This window comes from Lacerta agilis, chromosome 11 (assembly GCF_009819535.1).
Source record: "Lacerta agilis isolate rLacAgi1 chromosome 11, rLacAgi1.pri, whole genome shotgun sequence".
Classification (NCBI taxonomy): Eukaryota; Metazoa; Chordata; class Lepidosauria; order Squamata; family Lacertidae; genus Lacerta; species Lacerta agilis.
In genome coordinates this window covers 29,011,305-29,018,113 of record NC_046322.1, presented here as the reverse complement: position 1 = coordinate 29,018,113, position 6,809 = coordinate 29,011,305, and positions in this window count along the sequence as shown.

Below are 6,809 nucleotides of genomic sequence, written 5' to 3'. Positions count from 1 at the left end.
AGACTGGCAGATAACCGGCTTTATTTCTTACTGACTTCTCGTCCATCGGGTATCATTCGAGTCCATTGATTTCAGTGGGCCTCCTCTGAGCAGGAGTAACGTCGGCGATCGCCCTGTGCCCGTGTATCAACCAGATTCACACAACGCAGAAAGTGAACAGAAGGAAGTGAGCTGACGCTGCTTCGATTCCAAATGCCACAACTAAAAGCGGTCGGAGGCTGCCATCGAATGCACGTCGACTCGAGAGTCAAGTTCTGCTGAAGTCAATGGGACACCTCTGGACAAACACGTAAAGAGTTGCCCTGATTCAGAGAAAAGGATGCTTCTTTAAAAAAAAAAACTGCTTACAGTTCAATATTGAATGTACTTGACATTATATGTAGATAGCGGGCTACTGGGTGGGGTTATTGTTTTCTTGTTTGGGTTTAATTATTTACTTGTGTTTCATCTTGTATTTTATTTTGTGAACCGCCCTGAGATCTTTTTTTGAAGGGCGGTATATAAATTTTAATAGTAGTAGTAGTAGTAACAACAACAACAACAACAACAGGAATCCAACCTAAAGGAGAATACACTTTTAATTACGGTATCCACTGATAATATTAAACCTTCCACTTGGATTTTAACACCTTACCTAGGAAGTGGAAGGGTGTCTGACTTACTTTATCAAGAAAGAATCCTTGTCACGTGCACATAAAGTCTTTATTTGCTTCCCAGTCTCCCATTAAAACAGAGCAACCGGATCGCACATTCCGATGGAAGACGTTTACTGGCAAGTTTATATACAGACCTTGGAAAGTTTTTCCAACGCACTTTTATCCAGAGGAATGACTGAACAGCGCCAAGCCCAGTTTCCCATAGAAATCATTTCCTCTCTAATCATTTCTCTATATTGGGGATCTGAGAAATCTCTCGATCTGGCGAACCGGCCAGATTCAAACCTCACTCCTTGGCAATCTCTCACCTGGGAGCAAGTGAGCCTCAGCGAACCCAGCAAGGCAAGATACCGCCGAAGCTCGGCCTGCTGGTTTTTCCAGGGCGGGGAAAAGGCGAATCTCTCTCTCCTGAACCCAGACCCGAGTTCTGCGGACCCGTCACGGAGTTTGAATTAAGCGAAGGATGTTTTGATTTCGACTCCTGCCTCCTGGGATGTTGATTACTCCCGGCGACCCCAAAACGTTTGGAAAGGCCTCGGAAACTCGGTGCCAACTCGTGAGGTCTAGTCTTGGAGGCCTCTCGGTGGTGAGGCTCCTCCTTCTTCTCAGCCATGTTGTGTCCTTGCCTTTACTGAAGGCCAGAAGGTGCCGCTAAGCAGCCCGTTCATTGGTGCTTCCCTCGAGGCTCTTTCCCATCTGTTCTGCCTGTCCACAAAAAAAAAAAAAAACCTCACAACCCCTGTCCCGGGAGAACCAGTCCCAGCTCCGAGTGGAGCAGCTGGAGCCACAGGAGCCTTTTCGCCAGGAGCCCCTTAGCCGTCAGCCCCCGGAGTCCCGTTTAATCTGACTGAAGTAGATTGACCTACGGGGAGAAACAGCGACACAGGAAGGGGAGCAAAGTCTCGTTGGTGCCAGAGGAATTTGCAATCCATCATGGAAGTAAAAACAAAACAAACAAAAAACTCCCTTGAAATAAATGGGATGTGTCCTACTCAGAGTAGACCCATTGAACTCAGTCAATATGACCAACGGACCCATTAATACCAATGGGCCTCCTCGGCTGTTACTTGGTTGCATGCAACCCAATGATGCTGCTTTGGAAACTGATATTTCTTATTTACTTATTTGTCCCCTTTTATTTATACTGCTTGGGTCCAGTCTATCTGAAGGACGGTATCTCCTTAAATAAACCTGCCCGGACTTTTGGGGGACTCTTTCTTTCTATCCTGCCTCCATTATGGATGCACATTTGATGAGGCCACGAGAGAGGGCCTTTTTATGGGAGAGGGCATTTTCCTTCCTTCTCTCAGACTGTGGAACTCCCTTCCACTGGAGGTTAAGCTGGTTCCTTTTTTGCTCTCCCTTTTCCCAACAAATACTTTTTTGCTCAAACAGGCCTTTGGCTGGCTGTTGTGGCACGGTGCAGGGAGGGTGTTGTACCTTTTTGCGTTTTGCTATTAAATGATTGTGTTTAGAGTGCTTTTGTTATTATTTTTAAATCATATTGATTGTACGTTTCTAGCTGTGACTGTTTTAATTCATGCTGCAAGCCCCACCCCCGGATCCTATATTAGGAGAAAAACGGTATATTAAATACACAAACAAATAAATAAACAAATATCCTCCAGGGAGCACAAGGGCTCACATTAACCCTATTGCGTCTTTTAGTCTGAGAGATTAGATCTGTCAATGAGCTTCATTGCTTAAGCAGGAATTTGAATCGCGTTCTCTGTATTAAAATTACGCTTAGGATCAGACTGCTTGTAGGTAAAGGATAATGAACCGTACACCTCAGGACATTGTAGGGGAAATATTTGTGACTGGGAACAGGCTAGGGGCCCCTTTGAGGAAGGCAAAGAACATTCAACCGTTTCCGCCCCATAAGTGATTCTTATTGGGAACAGAACTGTGTCTTTGTCTCATCTGAGGCCTAAAATTAAAAGCCATTAATTTTGTTAATAGTCTTAAAACGCACTGTTTTTACTTTATGTAGAAATCTCAGCTATGACCCAACAGGATCCGAACCTCATCTTGCCCTCTGCTGAAATATCAACGATGCACTGAATGGAGCCTGAATTTGGCTGGGACTATCCAAGGGGAGGAAACGATCTTGAGGTCGTTTGTGGACATCTCTCTCCACGTGAAGCAGCATTAAAAACGGGGAGTGGTGGTGGTGGGAGACGGAGAGAGAGATTGTTAGGAACGATTCAGGGAGGGAGTTGGAGATAAATCTGCTCTTCTCTGAATGCCTTTTCCTAATAACAGAATTCTGAGTTGCCCAGGGACACGGGTAGTCCATAGGGCTAGGGTTCAAAAGGAAGAACTATTGCAGAGCTATTGTATGGAATTTACTAAAACAAAATGTGGAGATTATGAGGCTTATAAAAAAATGTTAGGGCACATTAATGGTTGATCAGCTATTAACAGCAGTTAACCATAATAGCTACAGTGTGGGTTATATATGACAGGCAAAATATTTCTGAATGCTGGATGGTCGTGACAACCTATAATGAGCAGGAGGTCTCTTGAAGACAGGTTACAGACCTGCCTACCAAACAGGTAAAGGTAACACCAGTGCCTTACCATTCCACTTCTCCCAACGGGACTTACTCGCAGGTAAAGGGTTTAAGGTTGGGTACTATCGGGTGGCGCTGTGGGTTAAACCACGGAGCCTAGGGCTTGCTGATCAGAAGGTCGGTGGTTCGAATCTCCACGATGGGGTGAGCTCCCGTTTCTCGGTCCCTGCTCCTGCCCACCTAGCAGTTCGAAAGCATGCCAAAGTGCAAGTAGATAAATAGGTACCGCTCCGGCGGGAAGGTAAATGGTGTTTCCTTGCTCTGGTTTGCCAGAAGCTGCTTATTCATGCTGGCCACATGACCCGGAAGCTGTAGCCGGCTCCCTAGGCCAGTAATGCGAGATGAGCACCGCAACCCCAGAGTCGGGCACGACTGGACCAAATGATCAGGGGTCCCTTTAACTTTACTTTACTATCCTGAAGCTGAGGCATGCAGTGTTGCGGATTTTACATTTGCGACATGGCTCCGATCCTATGCATTCAGATGGAAACCCCCCTCCCCTTCCCCTTGCTGTCATCCTAAAGTTGAAGTCCTGAATTGAAAAGTGAGTCCTCTCAGCTTCAAAAGAAGGGCCTGGCACCTCACATGAAATATATTTCCACTGGACCCTAAACATATGCTTTGTTTGCTAGAAATGTCTGCAAACTGGAATCTCTTCGGAGCCACAAGACTTGGAAATAAAGCTCGCTGATTTCTATCTAACTTCTCAAACGGTGCGATGGGAAGAGCGATGCTAGCCTGCTCTTGCCCCGTCCTTCTGCTCACTCGACTGCACACACACTATAAAGTACACCCCCGTCCAAGAATCTTGAGAGCTACGATTTACTGAGCTTCGATTCCCAGAACCCTTAACAAACCACAGTTCCCAGGATTCCTGCGGGGGTGGCGCCTATGCAGTCTTTACGCTGGCTTTTGACTCTTGAGATGCATATTTTTAGGACACCACCTTATTTCCATGATTGTAAGTTGTTTGAAACGGTTTCTGCACTGTGTTTTAATTTTTGCAGAAGGGTGGGTTATATTATTATTATTATTATTATTATTATTATTATTATTATTATTATTATTACAAAGAGATCTGTCCAACAGAAGGCAAGGCAAAAGCCTGCCTGGCTCAAAGTCCCAAGGCAAGCCCAGTAAAAGTTAAGACCCATGATAGGTACAAGGCCCAGCGGGTTCTCGGCTGAGGCCGAGGCAGGGCGCATGTGGACAGTTTTCGACGTCAGAGGCGCTTGCGTGCGAGCCGCGGCTCATCCGCATGCAGGAGCAGCAGCCTGTTTCTGCAGGCGGGTTTTTTGTCTTTTCTGAAAGCAGCCTCTGGCTCTGGATTTCCACTTTCACCCACCCATCAAAATGCCTGCTGGTCACTCATCGTCCTCTCCTGCAATTCCCATTCTTTCAAGAGCCTCTCTGTCTTTGTTTTAGCAGTCCCCTTACCAGGAGCCAGGAATAAACACGAGGCGCAGCTTTCTTAGTGCATCTGGTGAATTTCCTCTGGAGAAGAAGCGGGGCGGGGGGAGTTGTTTCAGAGGCTCGCAGAGCTCCAGCAGGAAAAAATCCCAGAGGAAACAGACCCACAAGAAGAGCTGCAGGAGCATCTGTGCGAGGCGCATAAGCCGATGGCTGTGAACCACAACACGATTGCAACTGAAAGCCATATAAATAAACCATTTGCAAGTGTGCGGTTTGCATGCCTTTCTCTTAGTCTCATCAACCGATTCCCCATCCGCTACACGCCGATCTTTACACTTATCGCTCTGCATCTGGCTCTTGTTTATTGTAGCGGCGCAGATCCAACATTAATAGCTATCAGGCCTTGTTTCGTTGAGAATAAAACAAAGAGAAGAGACGTTCAGACCGATGTGGACACATTTCCTCTTCCTTTCTCACGGGCCCGGGATGGGAGTGGGAAGATGCCACTAAAATCCAGGAGGCTCGTTTTCAAAGTCAGGGGACAGGAAGGCGCTTCCTCAGCGAGCGCCGTGCTAAGCCTGATTTGTCTCTGCAGTCGCGCATCAGCAAGGAGAAGCACTAACCACTCACCTTCGCTCATGCGCAGCTGGATTCTAGGGCTGCCAGTATGAAAAGCGCCCAGGACCTTGACAATCTCTGGTCCTGTGAGTGCCTCTCTCCTCCGCTCAAAGTCAAAGTGAGGGGAGGTTTAAAAGCAACTGGCTGTGCCAAGAGAGTGGGGGGGGGTCACTTTTTCTGCAGGTCAAGCCTCTCGCGAAAACGCCAACGTGCAGCCCCACCGCACGTTTACTAGAAAAAAGCGAGTTTCCAGTTGGACAAAGTACGCCTTACTTCCGAGTAAACCTGCACAGCGACACTCGCTGCTGCACGGTGCTTTTGAGATCCCAAACAAAGTCTGTGTTCTGACGACTTAATACTTTCTTTAAAAAAGAATCGCAAGGGTGTGTATTTACGAGATGGTGGAGTTTTACTCTGAGGCCGGCAGACGCAAACAAAGCAGGGAGCACAAACTGAAACCCACCTGCCTGCGAAGAAATAAAAAGTCAAGCCTACGCGAGTTATTTATAGGCTCGCTCGCCGCCGTTTAGCCAAATCATAAATACGTGTCACCAAACGAGAGAGTGGACAGTCAAACCAAGCTAGGTAAAATGGGATTGAGTTATGGGGACATAAATCCAAACTGGAAGGAACAGATGGTGGCCCTGATCGCGTTTTACACCCACCCCACCCCGTTAAATAATGATAATGCCTTTCAGTGAAGGCGACAGGAATACTCACGGTCGGGGACTGAGGCAGGAAGGTGTTAAAGGCTGGGAAGCGGAAACGGGGCCTCTTCTCTCTCTCTCACCGGCGGTGGCTGAAGGAGCCGGGCCCTGGCGCGCTTTCCTAGGCGATCCTCAGGTCGCGGTGGTGGAAGGAAGAAGATATCCTAGTTTCGAGACGCGGTTTTCTTTTCGTCCCAAGACAGCGACCTCGCCGAGTCCGAGCGAGATCCGGATCCACAGGCGGAAGGCTCCCCTCCGACGTGGATGAAGGAGACAACTGGGAAGCTAGAAGGTGCAAGCCGTTTCCTGGTCCAGAAGGCACCTAAATCCTCAGGAGAAGCGGCAAATTTATTAAGCACTAAGGACTCGCGGGCGTGGGGTCGGAAAGAAAAGACAAGCCTATCTGTTTACGCCATATTCATAAGAAAGACCGTTATGGCTCAATTGTTTGTCGAACAATCACCTGCTGGGTTAAGCGAATACACATATTGATAGGGAAAACCACCCAGTTTAAGTTAACCAGAAACATAGGAATCTACCCGTCCTTGATGCTAAGCACCTGGAATGGACGTCATCTCTAAGGATTTTTGAGGAAACTTCCTTCCAAAACAAGAAGACCTCCCGAATCCGCAGTTGGGCAATGCCTCCCAAAAGAAGTGTGACTTTGATGGCAGCCAAAACTGGATGCGTCCCAGGCACTTTTAGTCATTCCCTTCTCTCTCTCCCCCCCCCCCCCCCGCCATTCCACCTAATGTTTCTCACTCCTCGTAAACCCCGTTTCTGTGGGTGCTCAGCTGGCGAATAACGCGGACCTTTTTATAGAGAGAGATCCATGGATG